General features: G+C 35.2%; 1 protein-coding gene and 1 long non-coding RNA gene across 2 annotated transcripts in view; both read left to right on the top strand.

Moving 5' to 3' along the window:
* Positions 1-24,511, top strand: part of SKAP2 (src kinase associated phosphoprotein 2) — a 178,461-nt gene that overhangs the window by 18,910 nt on the left and 135,040 nt on the right. The gene's annotated exons all lie outside the window — the stretch shown is intronic.
* The window catches only part of LOC135232250 (uncharacterized), a 77,498-nt gene continuing 52,991 nt past the window's right edge, over positions 5-24,511 (top strand). Inside the window, exon 1 of the long non-coding RNA XR_010322724.1 lies at positions 5-24,511. This exon is cut by the window's right edge and continues 39,407 nt beyond it. This is a non-coding gene — a long non-coding RNA (uncharacterized LOC135232250).

The raw sequence follows: 24,511 nt of genomic DNA, 5'->3' as shown, positions 1-24,511 counted from the left end.
ATGTAACTTCCCCATAGAATATGCTTCTTGACACTTTTCACACCAAACAGTGCGATGTGTAGAGGTGGCGATCTTGTCAGAAAGCACAGAAACGCAGAAGTTTCAGTTCACTTACCTTTACCAGGACCTTTTAAGGAACGGAAGAGCTCTCTCTAGTGGTCCTGAAAGAATACTGAGGTTTTCCTGAGTATGTAGTTGCTTCTTTTTCTAGGAAATTTTCTTTGCTAGGGTTTTTAGGAGAATGTTTATATCACTGTATTATTAGTATTAGTAACAGTTTGTTGGTTAATTTAATATTATCAAATTATTGCTTAATTTTATTGTGCTGCTTAATGGCTTGTGGTATTATTAATTTTATAAATAATGAAACAGATTTTTGATCTTTTTTTTTCTGAAAACTTCGTACAAAATGAGTTCATAAAATATTAAATTCAGTATTTCTACGTTGCCTTTTCACGTTGAAACAGGTTTTCATCACGTGCTTCTTTTAATACACGTTTTCATTTTTCTGAGTGTCACTTAAAAATGCCCTGTGTTATAGAGCAATATTACAGCGTTTTATATTAATTGATTAGTAATACAATTGACTTTCTCTGTTAGTAATTTCTGAAAACAATTGATCGTTGTGAAAGTTATGAAACTTATTTTTGGTATCACATGGTTTCTTCGTTATAGCTAGTTGAGTGCACCTGTGTTACACAAACCTTATAAGGGTGATATATAGTTATAAATTAAGAATGTGTAATGATAAATTAGCCATGCATATTAATTTGTGGTGCTCAAGTTTCATGTAGACAGAGAAATGAATGATGCCTTCTGCCACTACATGGTGATCAAACTGCGCAGTCCCATCTCTAAATACAATTGCTGAGTGAAAATATGTTTTCTGCAACAGAGCACTCCACATTTTATGTTATCCAGATTATTCCCTTTGGAAACATAAATTGCTTTTATGAGGTATAAAATTATGTCTATTGCAGAACAGGGATAAGTCAAGTACATGCATAAGTGATAAACATTCTAACCACTGATTCAGAACAGCACGATCTTTTTTTTTTATATTCAGAACTTTGTACAATGTGTAGCAATAATCATCATATTCATTTTATGTTGAATTTTACATTTTGGCAAACATTTAATTTTTAAGGGAGGGTTTTTTTTCCTCTATATTCTTGTTCCATCTTTTGAAAAGACACACAACATTTCCCTTCAGTCACACTTACTCTTCAAAAAAGAGCATTACCTTTTCTAACCTGGTCTTCAAAAGCATTTCTTGTAGAAAATGTTTTATGACTGATGAAATATTTTCAAGCAAAACTAGAAATTACCGTTTAAGCTGAACCATTTTTGAAACACATTGCCATTATGGTTTGCTTCTCTGTAAAATGGTAGTAGATGTGAATATGTGTGTGTGCGTATACTCAAGAGGATATATATACATATCTATGTATGCATACACATAGAATATGTTTATAGATTATATATACTTAGAGTTTCTCACAGTAACAACTGTCTTGATGCAGAAGGGCGCATTATGCACATTCTTAAAAAAATGAAAACCTAAGAAAGTCAACAGTTAAATACCTATAAGAGCCAGATATCTTCTAGTGATTTGTAAGAGAAAGTGAATTACTGTTAAATTATAATGTATTTACATGATTAACATATTTTCTTTCTTATGAATAAATAATTTATCATATTTGTTTTCATAACCAAGTATATAGGAAACAGATTAACAGCATGAAAAAGAATTGATGGTTAAAGACTACTTTATCAATATTTGAATATTATTTAATATTTATAAGAAATTAATAAAATTTTTGTTAAATATAAGTGCATTTTGATTAGTATTTAAGCAATTCTTAAACAGATTGAAAATTTAACTTTTAGTATTATTCATTTGAGGTATGTAAATACCATTTCTGATAGTTTTGTATTTTCTTATAAGAATATTATGATAAAATAATTAAAAACCTACCGTTGGACTGTTCATTTTTACTCTAAAATACCATTTAGTCATATCAGGTTTCCCCCCTGCAATTTATATTTTCTATGTGTTCTTCCTTTGCTGAGTAATTTTTCCTTCATTATGTGACCTCAGTCTAATGATGTATTAATTATAAAAAGATAATACATTTAACAATAAGTATAATCAAATTAGCACAGGTCACCAGAAGGCCTTTGTCAAATCAGATTGTTGTTTTGTCCTTTTGACTTTTACCTTATGGTAGGCACTAACAAAGTATCTGAACTTTGATGGATTATAAACTCCAAACATGATATGTATTTTTCATAATGCTAATATAATTTTCAAGGTACTGAAAAGGTCAAACCTGCACATCTCTGTGTGCATTCTAAATCTGTCTTTCCCTTTAATATTTCTTTTTCTCTGTTCCTCTGGTTCAAAAGTTCACTCAGTTCCCAAATGGCCACCTAATTTTCCAGTTATTCCCTCAAGCCATATGTGTTTTGGTTTCTTTATGGTTTATTAGGTACTGTAAAAAAGTAGCATAAGTTATATCTTCTAATGAAATTCAAACACACTTCAGTGATGCTTTGACTTGATTGCTGGTAGCAATTAAACCACAGCCAAGGAGAATAATGCATTATCTCACAAAGTCCAGACACCCTGTAGAAACTGAAAGGGGATGAAAACGAAAACAAAGTCTCTAAACCCTGCCAGACACACAGTTTCTAGCCTGCCCTTTTTTTTTTTTTTTTTTACTGGCCAACTGCCCGATTGATAGCAAAATCATAACTTGCTGCATGCTAACAGGCAGAGTTCACTTGTAGGTTATTGTGAGCTGATAAAGGGTTAGATGGAGTTTTGATTTTCGCATTGGACCTTGGTACACCAGATTAATGGAATTTCAATGAGAGACTAGAGTAGCCACAGCTTTGTCAGAGAAACAGATGGAGATTCTATAGTCATGTCTACTCATTAATACTAGTTGCCTGAAAGGTATGCTGCTTCTTTATACAAAAGAGTTGATATAATTGATTTTTGAGTGGAGGGTTTGGGGGGGGGGAACCACCTTATTGATGACTAGAGTTGTAACGTAGACGGTGACAGATTTTTGTATAGCTTGTAGCATAAAAATTTTGTACTGTGTAATTTTTTCTTGTCTCTTTGGAAACACATTATTTATTTTTTTGGCTGGGGGGTGGGGAATGCATTTTCAGACCAATAGGAAAAAAGGAGAAAATAACATGCTAAATTACTTTTAAAGAAAAAGAGTAAGTCTGTATTTTATTTTTAAATGATTGCATGACTGCCATGAGATTTTCATTTTGATATGGTAATATTTAGGAAAAAAAATTCTTATTAGAAATTTAATTTTATTAGCTTAGTGATTTTTTTCCTGGAAAATTTAAAAAACAAACAAATAATAATAGCTTTTAGACTATTGCATATCTCTGTTAGAAGTGTTTGCTATTGTGTGGCTGAATATATTGGAGTGTTAATGTAAATGGTGTATGTAAGTAATTAGATAAAATTAGAAATAGTGAAACTCAAAACCTTAAAGAATGTCCCTTATTGTATACATGTTAGCATGTTTTGTTTGGGTGGTAGGGTGATACATACTGGGTAGTTTTTAGACACTTGGTCCATTTCTATCCTGAAATCATTAATTCACTTTTGTCATTCGTGACAGAAAGCTTCTAACCATATAGCACCATGGAAGTCCCCGAGGTAAGGTGAAAGGATTCGGTGAGCTAGAAGACGTATTGGCTCTGCCCGTCAATGATAGGTCGAAGGATCCCGGTGGACATTTGCTACAAATCTGATTCAGTCCTAGACCATAATCACTTTGTAGATAAGAATCTGGACCCTCTAGGCTGTGAATATAGGAAGGCTAAAATGAAGCAGAAGGTATAAAACAGTCACTTAACTGTGCTGGTATCTTCCTAACCAAAAATTCTCAAATAACATAGGTTACTGAAAGCTGTGGGTATCGCAAAGAGATGAGTTTATTAAAAAAAAAAAATTAGTTTAGGAATGAAATTGTTTTTTAAAGCTTAGGAAATAAGAAAAAGGGCTAATCTGTTTTGATCACAATTTGTAATATTAAATAATGTATTTTCTTTTTTGGTATATCTTTCTTAAAGAAAGTGTAGGAAAATTTGGATTTTATATAAGTCACTTATTGCAAAGGATTGCTTAAAAAAGACTCTGCAAGATGCCTATAAATGATGAGTTCCCATAGGGCATCTAACACGCAGGCTTAGATATAAACCTACTCACGTGCACACGCATAAATTTAGTGCACCAAACTTTTGAGGAAAATATTTTTTGTGTAAAACTAGGTGCAGCACTAACCATTTCTTATAAAAGCCAAGCAATAGATGCTTTACTTTTTTCTGGGTTCCCATAGAATATAAAATAGTGTTTAAAGCAAAAAATAGAGAGATTCTTTCAATAACTTTTCTTTTAGGGTAGGTGTTTTTCTACCATAGTAGCATGTATTTTTTATACTTAAAATTATACTTTTGCATTTTATTGAGCATTTAAATTAGCTTGCAGCTTGCACACATTTTTTGTATATATAACATTTATTATTATTGCAGTTATTATTTTTTACCATTTTGGTTATTTTAACGCACCAAATTGCTAGTTTGTATGTGCTTTTTCTGTATAAGAACAATGATTACTTCAGTCATTTTGTAATGTACATAGCACGGTTTCAAGTACTCTGGTAGTAGGGGGAATATAGTTTGGGAAAATGGATAAAAGACATGTTTTTAACCCTCATGATACATATGGTGTGATTGGGTATGTAAAGTACACAGATTTGAAATATTTTTGTAATATAAAGGGGTATATGAATAAATAAAATCAAATCGCTATTGAGAGCCATCTAAGTTTTATGCCATTGAATGGGAAAATACATTAGAATGTAACAAAGTGGGCAAATAAAACTATAATAAAGTAGGCTAAATAAGAAAGATTGCAAAGGTAATAAAACTCAACATTATGTAAGATAATTCATCTTTAATATAGTAAATTAGCAGTTATTTACAGGGTACATGAAAAAGGGAGCAAAACTCCTGGATATAGGGCCATGGGGATTCAAAGATAAATACAACAAAGTTCATGTTTTCTAGAAACATGTAATCTAGATGGAAAGAGAAGACGATCACCTAAAATGAGGTAACTAGCAATCTAAGTTATAGTAAGGCAGATTCCCAAAATAGCAAGTACTATGTTATAATATTTATTTGATCTGATCTAAACCAGGGCAAATAATTGGTTTCATTGATTTTTCTCTCCCTAATTTGTTGATGGCATCAGTCATAATTTTTGGCGTCAAGTGGAATAAACTAAAACATAAACTTTATGCCTAAATTCTGAGAGATTGTGGAGTAAATGGTGGAACAAATGCCTTTAGTTCAAGAGAATTTTGCATAAGTCCTGAGATTTGCTGGAGAGGAAGTGGGTAAAGGTGCTGGAAAGGACACTTGGAGTAGAAGTCCGGAAACAAGGTTTTCATACTGATTGATAATTTTGTTGTCACAGTCTCTCTGGATTCTTATATTCTGGTTTGTGAAATGAAGAGTTTAGACCAGGTGATTGCTTACTTAGCAGTTGCCTTGAACTCTAAATGCTTGTGTCCCAGATTTGAGAATTAGTAAGCTTAGTGGTGGCAGTTAGGTGATTTGCCTGAAGAAGATAGGCTTTGTGGGGAATAGTCAGAGGTGATGTTGATTAGGGGACAGGAATGGAAGGGGTTTTGCAGGTAGGTGCGTGGTTGACAGTAGGAGCTGAATACCAAACTAAGCTAAGGAGTTTGCCTTTGACTTGGTGGTCATTGAGAGGTCCCTGAAGTAATATACTTAAGTGACTAATGCAAATTTGAGGGAGATTGTTCTGCCAGTTAAATGTAGGATGAATTAAAGCAAAGAGACCTTATGGAGATTCAGTGAAGGCAGAAAGCTAAATGCATTGATTGCTACACTATTTATTTTTAATCTTGACGGTATCTTTGTAAGTTAGGTATTATTACCATTATTTGACAGTTGAGGAAACTCAGGTGGGGAGAGAGAGGTTAAATGATTTGCTCAAGGTTATGTACCTACTAAATAGCAGAACTGGAATTTGAATTCATGTATGTCTGACTCCAAGGCCTAAGTTCTTGAAACTGCTACATTTTACCACTTCTGCAACCAAGATATTGTTTTTATTTCAGGAGGAGCTGATGAGAGCGTGGGTTATGGTAGTTGGGTATTGCACTGAAAAGGAAGAGATTCCTAGCCCCTTGCTACTCAAAGTATGGTCTGCAGACCAGCAACACCTGTCAGATGAGGGGTCTCAAAGGTATGGCAGGTGTGGCACGTGCCCTAGGTGTCACTTGAGGCGGGGTGGGGAGGGGGCGACTGAGTGGTTTCTATTACCCATTGCAGTTTCTGTTGCCAGTGTAAGAGATCATTCAGCAAGTTAAAACTAATATTTTCATATTTGAGAGCCTCCACTGGTCAAGGAAGACTGTATGATCTTGCTCTGCTGAGTGCAGAAAGAGAAGAAACTGAAAAAAAAAATGACTTTGAGCACATCATAGACCAATTTTCATCGGTGAAAGCAAGGAAGGTACAGTTGTACTTGTCACGTGGTGCCATTATGTGTTAAGTGAAAGATTAATGAGCTTGACTTGTACTTCTGAGCTGATATTATGACACATTTATCTAAAAGATGGGTGTCACATGTTCGGAGAGGGCCTCAGAGGCATAGAGAAGGGGTACGCTGAGGGGGGCACTTACCCCTGGGCACAAGTCCAAGGGGGCACCAGATGACAAGTGGAATGATATTCCGAGGTTCCCCACGTATGAAAGGCGCATGATTGAGGCAGCTGGGCAAGAGGTGGGAAGGTGTTTCTGCTGACACTTTGCAGCTGTCAACCTCTGTTCATTTTGAAATGGGTGGAGGGTGGTGGGGCGCAGCTTAGAGATTGCCCACTGGTGCTCCTTATGCCTCTAAAACAAAAAACCAAACCTGTGTCCATGGAGTTGATTCTGACTCTGCAGGGGTGCCATTTCAGTGCTTGCTATAGGCAGTATTTTCTGTAGATAAGCCTCTGCATTAAAATCACCTAAGAGCTGTTAGAAATGCTCAATCTGTCTCCACCCGGACCGGCTGAACCTGAATTGGCATTTTAACAAGATCTTTTTTTTTCTAGGTACACAGTAAAGTTTGAGAAGCTCTGTCCTGGAGGCATTTATTGTACATACAGTATTGGCCCTTGCAGCTGAAAAGAAGGCTCAGCCAGACCATGCAGTTGTACTTGATTTTTTGCATGTTCAAATGCGCAGCAGGCATGGCTCTAGGCAATGGCCTTGAAGTGGGTAAAAAATATTCTTCTTTGTGTCCATCTGCCTCCACATCCTGCCCTCTTCTGTGGTTACTCAGCACCCGAATGCTGTGACGGTCTTGACTGTACAGGGCCCCCTCCTATGGTTACTCTCTGTGGGTGGCTGTCCCATATTTGAACCTGTTTCCTAACCCTCTTCCCTTTCACATCAAACACTGTGTTAAATACTTTGGAGAGACCCTAATAAATTAGGAGTAATTGCATGTTAATAGGGGCAGTACCTTAACCAAAGGGAGTTCAAGCCCAATTCGCAGATTGTAGATATCAGCACCAAGCCAGTGGTTGGAGATATTTTTGGCTGTTGCAGAGCAACATCTCTCATAAGATTTAGGGACCTGGTGGGCTTACCTTTCTTGCTGTGTACATGTGCATTCGGCTGGCTCTCGGAGTTTGGAGAAGTCGCAATGAATAGCTTCTTGTTTTCAGTTGTGTCTGCATGTTTGCAGCCAGAGGCAAAGTGTGGTTTTAGAGTTTAAAAATAAAAAAGCAAAGATTCTTTAAGACAGTGGACTGACCTATTTGAGAGGAAGGCATACTAGCCCAAAACAGGATCCCAATGAGAGCTTCCTTCTGCTGAGACAAGTACCCTGAAGATGGCTGTGCTGGTGGTTGGAAAAGAAGAAAAAGGGGTTTAAAAACAAACAAGCAAGCAAACAAACAAAATTTTAACCAGTATTTATTATGCCACATTCTTTCATGTAAATTATTTCCTTTTAATCTTCTCAAAACTACTTCATGAAGAAGATGTTTTTCGTAATATGCAGTTGAGGGAGGAAACTGAGACTCAGAAAGGCTTAGGTTTCTTGCCCAGGACACCTAACTCATAAGTAGCAAACTTCAACAGCTTCGGTTGTTCTATACCATGCTACTTTATAAAAATTAGACTTTTTTTTTTTTAAATTACAGGAGACATGCATATGGTTAAAAATAAAAATGAACAGATCGGTTTATAAGAAAAAGGAAAAGCCTTCTTTTCCATCCTATTCCCACCCTCTGCGTCTACTCCAAAGGCAGCCGCTTGTTATAGTTTCTTCTGTAGTTACCACATAACTTTGGATATTATGTTTCTATTTCTTATTTGATCAGCTATAAGCAGTGTATCTATTGACTCCCTCCCTTTTGCCTACCTCCCAATTTTTATTTTTAGTTCTTTTTTGTTTGCTTTTGACTTAAATGATGTCCTTCTTTTTTACTATGCCATTCTCAGACAGTGCCTATTGACCCTTTATTCTCAGACAGTGCCTATTGACCCTTTATTATAAAATATGAGGAAATTAGCGCACCCAGCCTTCCTTCCATCTCTCTTTCCACTCTCCAATTCCAATTTTGTTAATTATTTTTGCATTGTTAAAGCCTGTTACATTTATATTTGATTTTTTTTTTTTTTTTTTTTAAACTCTGAGTTGACTGTGTTTTGTCTCAAGCTGAATTCTAACAATTGGTCCTTTTCCTTCATTCTGTTGGCTTTCCTTAAATGTCTGAAGAGTCTTGCTTATTGATTCCTAGTTATAAGTGAAGGGCTCTTTAGGGAGCTTATGTGGTATTCCTTTATTTTTTTAATTTTTTATTTTTTGGTGTGTGTGTTGTCTGTTATCCCAAAAAGCTTTTCCTTTAAATGAGAGTTCTGACTGGGTGTTATGAGTAAGTGGGCAAGGCTTGTCTAGAGGTAGTTGGCCTGCAAGGTGTGTTGGTGAGGAGCAAAGAGGCAAACTGGGACCCCCACAGTTTGGGAGGTCATTTTTTTGGGGGAGGTTACAAACCAAACTAGTTTCTATTGAATTGATTTTGACTCATGGTGACCCCATGTGTGTCAGAGTAGAACTGTGCTCTGTAGGATTTTCAGTAGCTGATTTTTTTTGAAGTAGACTGCCGGGCCTTTCTTCTGAGGTACCTCTGGGTGGACTCGAACCTCCAACCTTTCGGTTAGCAGTTGAACACGTTAATTGCACCACCCAGGGACTGGGGGGATGTTGAATGCTTTTATTTCATTGCTAGCTACAGGTTTTTGATGCCCCTCCATTCTTTTCAGGGGATGGGGTGTGGGCAGTTTAGAACTACCTGAAGCTGTCTCACCTTCTCTCTTGGGTTTCAATATCCTCACTGGGAGCCCTCCCTAAGGAGTTAGTGTACTTTGTTTAGAGAGTGGAGTTCAGAATTTAGCCAAAAGACAAAAGCCTTTACTTAGCTGAATTGGCTACACTGCCCTATGATTGACCCTCCTCCTCATTCTCAAGCTCTGTTTGTAGCTTCTCTGAGGTGCCTTTGGGAACACAAGCACTTACTGTCTTTGGTGTACTCCTTGACTTTGGTTTGCTCTGTTGTGTCGTCTTCATCACTTCTCTGCAGTATCGTCGTTATCACTCTTCTGCTGTGTCTTCTTCACTTCATGTGCTGTCTAGTTGCTAGGAATTACTTAGAATTTTTGATGAACTGAAGATAGCCTTTATTACCAATGTTTTAAAGGCATTATTCCTTAAAAACTAACAAAAAGAATTGGGGACTTTAGGAGGAAGGGTTGTTGCTCAGTCTGTGCTGCCTTTTTAGTGACACCAAGAGGCTACTTTATTGTAAAACATTTTCACAACTGGTCAGTCTATTAGAACCTAGATACTGTAAACAATAGGAAAACAAAAATGAAAACAAAAAACAAAACTATGTCTTCCCCTAGAAGAATTGTAGTCTAATTATGGGTACAAGGTTTACATACTTAATAGTTGGAAACCTTATCAACTTTTTTCAGATACATAAATGCATGGCATTGACCGTATTCAAGGAGATCAAAAAAGGAAGAAGCTATTTCAAAGTTGTGTCAGTGAGTGTTTTTATGGAAGAGGTTGGAGTGTCAACTAGAACTTAACAATGTTGGGTAGAATTTTAATTAGTAGAGAATGCAGGGGGAAATGCTTTTCAGATAAGCTGAGGGAATAGGGGAGAATAGGAAATGGAGCTCAAAATGAGTGTACTTTAAGGAACTGTGAAAAGGCCAACATGATTGAGAAAGATTGGAGAAGACAGAGAGATAAGGATTGACAAGGGTGGCATGTAAAAAGCTTTGGCCCTGGCTTCACGTCCTGATCAGCCACTAAATGAGTTCCTGTGGCTAAGATACCACCTTTATGAATTGGTTTCTACCTCTTTAAAAAGAATCCCATTATTTTAGGTAAAGTAGAACCAAAGCACTGAGAACTTTAAAATAGTATCATAAGGAGTTGATTCATTTAGCAAAATGAGCACCCATTTTAGACTTTTGGGCAAGAGGGAGGCATGATGAAAAGTGTATTCTAGAAAGATTTAGCTGGTTGTGGGGTATAGATGGACTGAAGAGGATGACAGCCTTTAGTTGTGAGATAAGAGACCATTCCATTAAGTCAGATGTGAAATGGTCCGAGTGTAGACCAGAATAGGGACAGTGAAATGGGAAGTGAAAGGGTATATCTGAGGAAGAAGGACAGGATTTGTTAAGTGGGTATGTGTGGACTAAAAAGAGAGAGTAAGAGGCGGAGAGAGACAGAGAAGAGAGACAGAGAACAGAGATGACTACAAAATTCTAAATTTTGATAACTGGGAAAATTGAAATGTGAAAATTGGGAGATGAACAGGTTTGGGGGAAGATGATGATGAAGGATCTGGGTTTATGGGGTTGAGTTTGAAGTAACAGTGGACATCCAAACTGCATAGTAAGTAGTTAGAAATAGGGGAGTAGAGCTTAAGTGAGCCTTAGCTTGCCCTTTCTAGTTTCATCTCTTTTTGAGCAGATGTAGAATGAGACTTACCCAGCCATCCTAAAAATGAAACTGTTTGAAAGCAGGTTCTGAAATCCTACTGTCTGGCCTCTTCACTACTTACCGCTGTGACCTCTGACAAGTTGCTTAACCTCTCTGACTTTTCTCATCTATCAAATGGGGATAGTAATAGTACTCACATCCTATGGTTATTATGAGGACTAAACAGGATAAAGCATAGAAAGAACACAGAATACTGCCCAGCCCATAAAAATAGTAAGGGCATAAAAACACAAAACAAACCCATTGCTGTTGAGTTGATTCTGACTCATAGGGACCCTGTAGGACAGAGAACTGCCCCATAGGGTTTCCAGGGAGCGCCTGGTGGATTTGAACTGCCCACCTTTTGGTTAGCAGCCGAACTCTTAACCACTGTGTCACCAGGGCTCTTAGTAAGGGTACAGTAGGTGGATATTATTATTTTTATCTAATCTGTTTTAAAGGTTGCCTGAGATAAATGTTCCTTTCCACTTAACACAGCTATGCGCCAGAAGTGTCGTTTGTCTTTTGTACTATATAGCTCATTATGTCTCAGTGACTTAAGCTGAGTTTTGTAGGATTTACAGTTGGAATCTTTAGGGATTCAAAATACATGATAATTTTTTTTTTAACTTTTATTAATTGGATATTCTGGTGTGGAAAACTATTACCAGTTAAATTTTCTGTAGCAAATTTTTCATGCCTTCGCCCAGAACCGTTCTACCTCTCTTTGCCCTAGTTACTCTCTAGTGAGTAAATAATGGGAATATGAAAATAATTTTATACCTGGAAGAATTTTGCATATAGGCATATCATATAGGTATTATGAGCCCAGGGAGGGAGTCATCCTATTTTATACATGAGCTCAATAGCCATTGATTCAAAAGTTTATGTACTTTTGAGAGCATATGAATGAATTTGAAATGTATTAAATTTTCTTGTAAGGCTATATATGGAAAATAGTGGGAAAAGAGTGGTCCAAAATTACTAGGAAAAAAGATACCAATTGATGTCTCATTATTCTCTTTTATAAGCCAAATATGATAATGCTAAAAAGAATAACAGATCTAAACAGAAGGAGCAGGTAGTATACACAACTCAAATGCAGGGCTTGAAAGTTATTAGCTGCAAATAAATGCTCTGTTAATAAATAAATCCAATGAGGATTAGGACAAAAATTATTGTTTATTTTTACAAAGATTAATCATGGAATAGTGTCTTTGGTATCTGCTTACCAAATTGGTTTTTTTCCAAAACGGAGAGTTCATGTTGGGGTCTTTACTCCTAATACTTGAGGGAAAATTGATACAGCATGCTATAGATTTTAAAATAATATAGATACTATTGAAGAAAATGTCTCTGCAAGGAAAGTGTAAAAATCAACTTGAGTAAATTATTTTTTTGAGGATTTCTTTTCCTAATATGCGTAGCACATCGCAGTGCAGAATTGGGGCTGAGTAAGAATAAAGCAATTCTTTTACTAAACCTGCTGAAATTATGACTATTGAGTATATATGCCCTACTGGGTTAAAAGTGATGACTTTGATTTTACAGAGTTCTCTAACCATTTTGGGGTAGTGCTTAGGATTCTTTTTTTTTTTTTAAACAGCTTTATTGAGATACAATTAGTATAACCACAGGAGTCACCATTTAAAGTGTATAATTCAATAGTATTTATTCACAGAATTATGCAGCCATCACCCTAGTCAATAGTAGAACATTTTTCTCCCCCCCCCACCAAAAAGAAACCCTGTACCGTGAGCAGTAGCTCCTCATTCTCCCTCCTCCCCAAACCACCCAGCTCAAAGCAACTACTTATCTACTTTCTGTCTCTGTGAATTTGCGTATTGTGGACATTTTGTATAAATAGAACCATATATATGTAATATGTGGCTTTTTGTGTCTGGTTTCTTTCACTTACCATAATGTTTCTGGGAGTCATCCATGTTTTAGCATGTGTCAGTACTTCATTCAGTTTTATGGCAGAATAACATTTTATGTGTATACCACATTTTTTTCATCTGTTAGTTGATGGACATTTGGGTCGTTACTACATTTTGGCTTTTATGAATAATGCTGCAATGAACATTTGTGTAGAAGTTTTTGTGTGGATATATGTTTTCATTTCTCTTGGGTAGATACCTAGAAGTGGAATTGCTGGGTCATATGGTAAGTCTATGTTTAACTTTTTTGAAAAGTTGCCTGACTGTTGGGCTCTACTTTTTCCACATTCTCGCTATCCCTTGTTATTGTCTTCTTTATTTTAGCCATCCTAGTGGGTGCGAAGTGGTATCTCATTGTGGTTTTGATTTCAGTTTCTTCAGTGACTAATAATGCTGATCATCTTTTCATGCACTTAAATTGGCCGTTTATACATCTGTAGAGAAACGGCTATTCAAATCCTTTGCCCATTTTTCAATTGGGTTACTTGGCCATTTTAAAGTTGTCAGAGTTCTTTATATATTGTGGTACTAGACCCTTATCAGATATAAGATTTGCAGATATTATGTCTTCTTCTGTGGATTGTCTTTTTACTTTCTTGATGGTGTCCCGTGAAGCAAAGTGTTTTTAATTTTGATGAAGTCTAATTTATCTACTTTTTCTTTTGTCACCTGTGCTTTTGATATGTCTAAGAAGGCTTTGCCTAACCCAAAGTTCTTAAGGTGTTCTTAACTTGAGGCTATTTCTCAAAATACTGACTTCTTTTGATCAAAAGAATTGTGAGATTAATATACCAATTAAACAGGGATATATCATAAAAACCTTTAATGTTATTGTTGCTCAGTGCATATTTAAAAAATTGTGCAAATGGCAAACGTGATTTTCTTACGGCGCCTTTTCAACTTAGTGAATTCTTGAATTCTGTAGCCTCTAATATCATATTAAAAAAATTTTTTTGCTTTGTGTTGTGGTATATGGTGTCACTTCTCTCATTTCTAGAGATATCATCTGTGCCTTTTGAAATGTAAATGCAGTATGATTTGTTTCATTATGGATATAAACGTTTAATTAATGGCTTTTCTTTCATGTCAGTTTTACTTTAACAAATTATTTCAGAGAACACATAGTCTTAAGTAGTTTATTTTGTTGACTTTCTGGCTTTTCTGAGGCTAGGCTTTGTCAATGCATAGTTACGGTGGTTGTAGCAGTCTAAACAATGCTGGCATCATAGTCTTGGAAAGATGGTTCTGTCTTCAGCTTTCAAAAAGAAAGTAGGTTTGGGTTTTTGAACTTGTCTCTTCTCCATTGTAGGGTCACCCCCTCCCCATTTGTCAGTCACCAAATTGAGCAGTCTTGCCAGGTAACAGAACTGAGACACAGGGTAGCCATGTAAATTATCTAAGCAGCTCCGAAAGTGTGGTCTGCAGGCTGGTTCTCGTCTGTGATGCAGAAATTGAGAGTAAGCGCTTAGAAACTTAGAGCAATGTAACATTCCTGCATTATCCAACTATGTGATTATTTTTTCCTAACAATTCATATTTATTGTATGCTTTTACAAAATTGTTAGTTCGTGACAGTTGGGGGAAAAACCAGTGCTTTTTCACAGATAGAAGCATTGATCTAGAGTAAGCAAGTAGTCTCAAAACTCTTAACTTTTGATTTCTGGTTGTTCTTCTGAGAGCCTTCTATATTTATATCTTTCTGCATAGTCATGTTTTAATTAAAATATTAGGTCATTTTCATTACTATGAAACTTTAGGGATTCTAATCCCAAAATTCTTGTAAAAAATACTTTCAGGTTCCAATGTCGTAATCAGATATCTAATCACATTTTCATATCAGAGCCTTGAGAGCAGTCTCCAAGTTTGAATGCTGTTATGCAATGGGGCAGCTTTAAAGCTTTCCATTTGGAATATCCAGAGAAAAGGTTAATGTAATTTGAATATCATCTAGTTCTTTTTCGTGATTAAAAAGCAGAGAAAAGTAGTGTCATACTTGAAGACTTCTATCAAATAAGTAATTTCATCTCAGAGATGCTATCTGTAAATGTCTCCAAAAACTCCTCTTCACTTTTCAATACCACTTGTGAACTTTTCTACTTTAAACATGCCCATGATTTTCTTTAACACTAAAGGAGATTAATAAAAATAATATTTTAGTATTAAAAATACTAAAATGTTTTACCACAGGAAAAGAGAAATGCACGAATATTTATTTCATTGAATAGGGCTCATTTTGGTATTGGTATCCTGGGATGTATGTCTTGGAATATATGTGTGCTATAAACCTTTAATATGCTTAGAATAGGATTTCTTTGCTAAAAGAAAATGTGTCTTGTAGAAGGTAAGGAATTGATTTTTTTAAAAAAAATAAGTAGTAAGAAACAATGTTGTGTGTTTCAGGCAGAGTGCTAGATAGAATACATGTTTAATTTAACAAGTTTTACTCTTTGTTAGACTGGGGAGAATAAAATGATTAATAAGACATGGCACCTGCCTTCAAGGACCTTATAGGCTAGTAAACCAAAACCAAACCAATTGTCATTGAGCCAATTCCAACTCATGGCAACTCCATGTGTGTCAGAGTAGACCTGTGCTTCATAAGGCTTTCAGTGGCTGCTTTTTTAGAGGTAGATCACCAGGCCTTTCTTTCATAGTATCTCTGAATGGACTCGAGCTGCCAGCCTTTTGGTTAGCAAAGAGCATGTTAACCATTTGCACTACCCAAGGACTCCTATGGACTAGTAAAGACAGAGGTAAACATCAACTCTAATTCAAGGCTGACGTAATCACTACTACAAGGAATGGAGAAAGAAGTGGATAATTATGATTGGAATGAAGAAAGCTTTGACAGTGGAGGTAGCATTTGAGCCAGGTCTGGAAGAATGAGAAGGCTTATGTGCAACATGGAGGTAATTGCATTTCAGATTTGTGAGACATCCTGGTAAAGGAATGTATTGAGTCCTGACCAATACAGTGCACCAATTAAAGTGCGCATGACAGAAAAGAAACGTATCTCAAACTGATTGAAACAAAAACAAGCAAACGACAACAAGAACAAAAATTGAAAGAGAAATTTACTGGTTCACCGAGGAGAAAAGGGATATTATTATGTGATAATTTCCACGTTCCATTGGATCACCTTTCTTTGGAATGGGCACAATGTAGATTTCTTCAATTGGTTGGCCATGTAGCTGTCTTCCAAATTTCTTGGCATAGACAGGCGAGCACCTCCAGCGCTGTTTTTGTTTTTCTCCAGTGCCCTCAGTGCAGCTTAGACTTCTTCCTTCAATACCATGAGTTCTTAATCACATTCCACCTCCTGAAGTGATTGAACATAACCAGTTCTTTTTGGTGCAGTGACTGTGTATTCCTCCCATCTTCTTTTGATGTTTCCTGCATCATTCAGTATTTTGCCCATAGAATCCTTCGATATTGCAACCCAAGGCTTGAATTTTTCTTCAGTTCTTTCACCTTGAGAAATGCTAAGTGTGTTCTTCCCTTTTGGATTTCTAACTCCAGAGCTTTGTATATTTCATTGTAATGCTTTACTTTGTCTTCTAGAACTGCCCTTTGAAATCTTCTCTCCAGGTCTTTTACTTCATTATTGATGTCCTTGATGTCATCCCACAACTCATCCGGTCTTTGGTCGTTAGTGTTCAGTGCTTCAAATCTATTTTTAGATGGTCTCTAAGCAAGAGTTAGATTAAACTCAAACCAATCCCTTTTGCTTTTAGTATCTATAAGAAGATTGTTGCAATTATATATATTAAAGTTAAAAAATTAGAATTTTTACATTATTTGAATTTAATTTGTCCTAATGGACCTGTCTTTTTATTATATATTTTTAAATTTGTATTATAAAAAAAATTTGAGAGTTAAAAAAGATACAAGGTTAAAAAAATGAGTTAGGAGGTTAAGGCAAAGAGAAGGAGGATAGATAGGAAAAATACAGTGAAACTAGGATTAATGTTTCTATCTCAGATGCATACCATAAATACTCTAGACCTTTGCTGGAGATTGGCTAGGTATTTGGCCCTGAGCTTTCTATTGGCCAACACAAAGAGGGAAAACTGATCAAGTGTGTGATTTATAGTGCCCTTGATATAAAAATAAATCAGACACTCAAGAGTTAGTAGTACTAGGACGTAGAGAAATATTATCCAAAGAGGCTTAAAGAAAGTATACTATGTGATGTGGTAAATAAAATTCTTAAGAGTACATTTGATAACATTTTAGAGTTTTTTCTTAAAAGATCCGTCAAAAAAAACATAGAATCTGTCAATATATGTATGTAGCCTAATGCCAAAACACAGTTTAGGACAAATCATAAGGGACCAAAATAACTGTATCAGGGCTGGCAATCTATGGCCTGTGGGATAAAGCTGGCCTGCTGCTATTTTAATGAATAAAGTTTAATTGAAACACAGCCATGCTTATTTGTTTACATATTGCCTATGACTGCTTTCATGCTACAGTGGAGAGTTGAGTAGTTGTGACAGAGACCATATGTCCTGCAAAGCATAGAATGTTTCCTATCTTAACCTTAACCTGGAAAGTTTGCCAACCCCTTGTTTAGATACAAAATTCTATGCTGGATTGGTTTAAAATAAGGATAGCATATAAAGTATCTAGAGCAGAGATCTCAATCTGGTAGTCAAGTCCCAAATTTGCAATATAAAAAAAATTATTTGGCCAAATCACTATTTTTTAAAAATTTGAGACAACACAGAAAAATTCAGAGTTCCACATTCTCTAGAAAAAATTAGATGACCTGTTTGGCATTGTGTGTGTCACTGAGTAGCACACATTCCCTTTAGTTGCACCATCTCTTTCTAATTTGCCACATTCCCCATCACTCTTATGTACCTTCCAGTCCTGGAATCCTTCAGATATCTTTTTTCGTTACTATAGAGATTTGTGGCATAGTGGTTAAGAGCTATGGCTGCTAACCAAAAGTTTGGCGGTTCAAATCCACCAGGTGCTCTTTGGAAATCCTATGTATGGGGCAATTCTACTCTATCCTATAGTGTCACTATGAGTCGGAATTGACTCGATGGCAACAGGATAGAGATTTGAGGTTTTAGGCCCTGGATTATGGGAATAGCAGCACTATACATACTTCAGCCATGGTCAAGCATATTGTTTCTTGTAATAGTACTGGACAGCATAGAAATTGAAGATGTATTCTCTGACTGCTACATGAAGTGTAGTTATTCTCGTGCTACTTATTATAGACAGATCATATACTATTTTGGCCAGCAGAATTGGAGGTAGAGTTGATATTCTCTTCGGAAGCTGAGGACCTTGTCAAGGATATGTGCCTGCATAGAAGACCAACTCACCTGTATGTAAAGGTGGGCCAAGAGAAGACCCACAGGCAGGCCAGATTTTTCTCAGAAAATAATTCTAATTCTATCCTAATACAAAGACAGATGGGTAGGTGAGAAGTAAATGTCATATCTCTTATATTTATTTGGGTCATCGATAGTCGTATTTAACAAAGGTGGTAATGGATAAGGCTATCACCATAGAAATGAAGAACACCAGTTGGATTTGTCAAAGAAAATATGAATGTTAATTTATTAGATTAAGCAAGTAGAAAAGGGTTGTAAGGCAAGTGAAAATTTAGTTTGTTGGGGAAGGGGAGCCAGAAGTAGGGGGGAGACAGGGCTTGGTGTACTTCTGGCGAGCACAGGTGTGAGAAGGGCCCAACTAGAGGCTTATTGGTCCCCATGACTGGTAGGGAAAAGGGAGAGTAAGGATCTCAAGGGAACGTGGGGAAAAACCAATAGTAAACTTAATAATTATGCCTGAGGTGAACATGGACACTTAGATTCCTTTCATGAGGAAGTGATACCATTTATAAAGAAAATGGGCAAGTGGGTAAGAAAGATCAAGTCTGTTGAACTTAAAAGAGTATTGAAAAATTCAGTCAGTCTGAGATATGGGATAGAGATATGGAGAATCATTGATTTATTTGCCTAAACATGCTGAATGTCATGAGAAAGATAAGACTTGCCAGAGATCGTAGAAGGAGATAGATTAGGAGGTTCAGAATGGAGACATCTGCCCTAATTTTCCTCACAGTCAAACCAGGAGAATTTCTTCTTTTGCTTCTCAACACATGATTCTAATTTTCAGAATTTTAGTAGCTACTAATTACTATAATTCCTTAGAATTATTACGTAGTTGTCAGGGTACTTCTTATATTGGTAGTTTTCTTTGACATTCATTTGAATGTGGATATAATCTTAGACTTCTGTGTCCTTTTTGTTTTTATTGTCTAATTATTTCCTCCCTTGTAATTCAGTATAACATATGTTCCAATAATGTTTATTAACTATGGTTTGTCCTGACATCTTAAACAATATTAAGCAATATTCAGGGGGAGACCAGCTATACTTCTAGTATCTAAATACTAAATTTTCAAGGGCTTTTTAAAGAGAATACCTTTTGTACTTCATCATATGAAAGATGAAATTTTATTATTGTAGTTAAATGCACAGATTATGGTATCACATATACCTGGGTTCAAATTCTGGTTTGACACTGTGACTTTGGAAAAAATTATGGTCTCTCTAAGGCTTAGTTTCCTCAGTTATAAAAATAGGGATAAGCACCCCATAGGATTGTTGTGAGGATTAAATAAGCATCTGGAACATAGGACTTGCCCAATAAATGTTAGCTCTTGGTTCTTAACTGTGTCACAAAATGACCAAAAGATTGGATGATTAACTTAGTTTTAGTGCATATTTTCTCTGGAATTTTTACCCATGTTTGAACATAGGTAGTTTAAGTGTGTTGGACAATACTGCAACCAATTGCATCATGTTTTAAGTAGCTAAGCAGTGAGTTGATAACTTTAGGATTTTTTTTTTTAAAGATTTAATATTCAGTGTTTTACTATTAATATGGCAGGCACTTAAATGTCGTGCACACATATCATGATCTGTGTTAAATTTCAGTGATCTGTTTCTTTTTAACTTGGGTGAATTGTATTTAGCTTCATGCCTTTGGCAGACAACGGGAAAGTAATGCAACAGTACCATAAGGATTTGATCAAAATGAGCTTTAACCTTGAGAGCCATTAACTGGATTGTTTTGTTAGAAAGATGCCTTTGGAATAAAAATGTGGATAATCTTGAAATTCCAAATGGCTCCATTTTTCTTAGCTGGAGATTTGTATACTTGATAACAAAAAAACCCCCAAAGATATGTAGTTATTATAAAAAGCAAAAAACCAAACCTCTTGCCATCAAGTCGATTCCAACTCATAGCAACCCTGTAGGACAGAGCAGAACTGCCCCGTAGGGTTTCCAAGGAGCTGCTGGTGAATTCGAACTGCTGACCTTTTGATTAGCAGCTGTAGCTCTTAACCACTACGCCACCAGGGTTTCCATAATTATTATAGAGTTTTGTTAAGAAAAAAATTTATAAATAAAATTACTTTAAATGTACTAGGAGCTAAATTTTATAAAAGAACTTGTGAGTGAATCCTGTTTTATAAAAGGAAGAACGATTTCTTGTGACAGTCCCTATTTTTTCAATCAGGTTCTTAATTATTTGATTTTCTCTAAATTATGCCTAAGGTAAACCCCTAGGAATAAACCTGTATAATGTGACTATATGTTTTATAATTAAATAAAATTAAATTCTCGATGCTGTTACTTTGAATTTTATCAATTGGCATTCTAACATTGTTATTTACAAAGTTTTCCCTTAGATAATAAAAATTTATGAAGTATTGAGTTAGTATTGTTCTTTATATGCATTAAGATTTGGATTTTATGTAACAGTAGCTTTTTTAGTTTGATTATTCCCCAATATATTTTTTTCTTTCTCTGCTTTACTACTCAGTGAACTTTTATAAGGAGCCGCGGTGGCACGGTAGTTAAGCGCTTGACTGCTAACTGAAAGACTGGAGGTTCGAACCTACCAGCTGCTCCGTGGGAGAAAGATATGGCAGTCTGCTTCTGTAAAGATTACAGCCTTGGAAACCCTCTGGGGCAGTTCTACTCTGTCCTGTAGTGCTCTATGCGTCGGAATTGACTTGCCGGCAATGGGTTTTTTGGGTTGGAGCTTTTATAATGTGTCTGTTACCATGAACTATTTCTTCTCCATTGACATTATCTTAAATCCTCTATTTTTTCTGTTCTACATCATTTTCATCTAACATTGAAATAGATTTTAATATTTTTTATGAATGTTTATAGATACAGGAAATTATCAACCTGTATGAATATAGACACTTGTGTGAACTAGCTGTATTCCTCTGAGACTATAAAAATATTTCTCGTGTAATCCAGAAATATGAAGGCTGAACACCTATTTATCCCAAAATTATGGGGAGAGAATGTATTCTAAGAATTTGAAATACTGACGTATGTTTTAAATTTTATGGCAGTGTTTTAAACAAGCTGTTTAAAGTATACATACACAATTTTAGTTAGATAAGGAAAAGTGAGTTAGGTTTGGTTTAGAGAAAGCATATCCTCTTGGATTAATTTTTATATCACTGAGGCTGTCAGTGCCCACAAGAGGGATTCAGATAGTGCATCAAGCAACTTACGTGAGCAGTTCATTCACTTCCCTTCTGTGATATGCCAGAAAATATATTAGAAAGGTTTTAGTGAGCGTCAGTCAGATCAGTGTGTACCTGTGATTGGACTAATTCTTTTCTAGAAGGATCAGTCCTTGCTTTTATACTTAGAAACTAATTAACCAGAAAACTTTTTTTGCCTTATCAAGTTTATTTATTAAGGAAATCTAATTGGTTTGCCACTGATAGGTTTTTGAGACTAAATAACAAAGGCCATCTGTCAATGTATTTGCTAATATATTAAGAGAATCAGCACATATTTATATGGTAAAATTACATCTTAGGCATTCTGAAAATCAACAGTCTGAATTTCCTTACCTTTAATATCTTAATTTTCTTATATTAATATCAAATCTACTAAAGCTAGACTGGTATAAAACAGGTGTATATAAGATAGGCTAAGGAAACGTGATGATAAAAAAGAAAAAAACTCTCAACATAAGCTTTGCCGGTCACTGCTGAGTGGACAGCCATCTTACTTTTCCAAAATATGACTGAAATGGATATTAAATTTCTCATGATTGCATGAATTAACAATGTATATTATCTTTTCTGTCCTCTACCTTGTGACTTAACTTTGAACATGTCTTGAAATGTTGCTGTTTCTTTACATTTTTTAGATAGCACATAGTGGGAAGTAGTGCTTGTTTGTGTGTGAGGAAAAAATAAAGCACTTTCTATAAAACAAGTAAGTCAATTATTTAATAATGAGACCATCATAGACAACTGTTACCTATCCATAATTCTCTTTTTGGAAGACATACAAAATTTTAACAAATGCTGTCATTGAATGCAAAGGAAAAAAAAATAGACAAAAGGAGCTTTATCTTTCACAATAGAATTTTAACTAAAATATTTTAGTATTTATTGCATGTGGATCTTATCCAGTTGGAGCAGGCTATCAGTGTACTTTGCTCTAGTGCCTATGGTAAACACTGAGATTATCTTCTACTTTTTACTATTTTATTGTTCCCAACTAATATTGGGACTATTTAAACCTTGGAAATTTCACTGGTATGGTATTTAGAATCTGTTACTAGGATGTCATAGGAAGGATGTAGTGAGTTGATGATAATTGATTTATCCCCATCATACTGAACCTCCCGCTCTTCTTCCACTTTGTCCTCCCTTGGGCAATAATCACAGGGTCGAGCTGCCAATCTGTAGACTTAATTTTTTCCAGCAGTACCATCTGGCTGCTTGGCATCAGAAGTTGTATTGGTTCTTTGTGGTTGCTACTGAATTTGTCATATTGTTAGACAGCCGATGGGATGTTTCTTTCTATTTGATCCTAATTTTCTTTTAACTAATTATTGATTTTTATTTAGAGAATCTTCTTTAGCCATTTCTGAGAGTATTCAGAATTTTATTGTGAAAAGAATAGAAGGTACCTAAACAAATATTATGTGTTAGCCTTAAAACCCTCCTGTTTATATTGTATTCTGTCTAGTTCACTAGTAGATCTCCCTTTCAAGAGAGATTAATTTAAAATTAATTGTGGAGGTTTTCTGTTTCACTCAAAGCCTATATGTCTGTTTAAAATTTTTTTTCAATGTGTATTTAAAGTGCTGTTATGGCCGCCTTTGTTTCCCAACCGTGAATATTTAGAAATTCCTATCAGTGCTACAGATAACCTTCTAACATTCAACAATACTATATTGCCTTTAAAACAAATGGCCATTTGTGTATATCTTGCGTTTTATTTTGTAGATGAGGTAGTTCTATTGTCATGCCTAACAATATCCATATACAGTTTAAAAGAATAGTTATAAAAAGTACATCTGAGTGTCAGTAATTAAAAAAAAAATTGCCTAAACACACATTTCTATAGACTTAAGCAGTTTTTTTTCATATTATATAGTAAACTAGACATTTTTCATGAAAGGTAAGTGTTGTTTGACCTGTTTTTAACATAAAGATCATAAGCAAAAATAATTGTTTAAACTCTTAAATAATCTGTATATAAAGCAGTTCATTTTGACAAATATTTATCATATTTGGTTGCATTCATTATTAATAGAACAAGAGGTATATCTTTTAGAAAGTTTTTAAAGGTGTTCATTCATGTGAAAGCATTACTCTTGAGTTTTAACTTTAAATTAGATGTTATGTAATCTATGTTGCTTTATGATAATGACAGGACACTGATGTGTTGGAGATATTTACTTTGAATCCTTTTTATTGCTGGCGTATGTGTGTTTTGAAGCTCTTAAGTGGTGATTTAGCTCAGATATTTTAATATTACCATATTGGAAGGTTACTAACCGAAGATTAAACTTCCCAGAACATTTTCAGAATGTTAGATAAAATATACAGCTAAATCGCTGTAATTTGGTCGCAATGTGATGTTAAATCCAGCTGTTTAAAAGTGTTTTGGTTTAAAGTCTGTAGAGAAAAGGAGTAATAAATGTCACTCTGTAAAAGCTGAAATCAGACGTCAGGGAAATGATTCATGTGCTAACTGGAATAGTTAACATGCATTTTATTCTACTGTGTAGCAGGAGGAGGTAGGCTATAGAAAAATGAATTCTTCACTAAATAATTTATAACAATTATATCAAATTTTAATAACTTGAGCTTAAAAGGCATACTTATGATTCATGTTTTCACAATCACCTACGTTAGAGATTAATTGTGCTTTCTTTAAGCAAAAATGTACTCTTATGTTTTTAATTGGTAAATTATGATTAGTTTCATATTTATAGAGTAGTATCATTTGATCAGTTTTTAGCTATAACTTAATGTGAAGCTAAAATATCGCAGCTAATCTGTTGTTTCAGATGCCAACTCATTATAATTTACATCAAATATAAAAAAATGCCCTGAATTGTTTGTTGGCTTTAT

Source organism: Loxodonta africana, chromosome 8, assembly GCF_030014295.1.
Source record: "Loxodonta africana isolate mLoxAfr1 chromosome 8, mLoxAfr1.hap2, whole genome shotgun sequence".
Lineage (NCBI taxonomy): Eukaryota > Metazoa > Chordata > Mammalia > Proboscidea > Elephantidae > Loxodonta > Loxodonta africana.
This window is presented reverse-complemented; position numbering and strand designations above follow the sequence as displayed.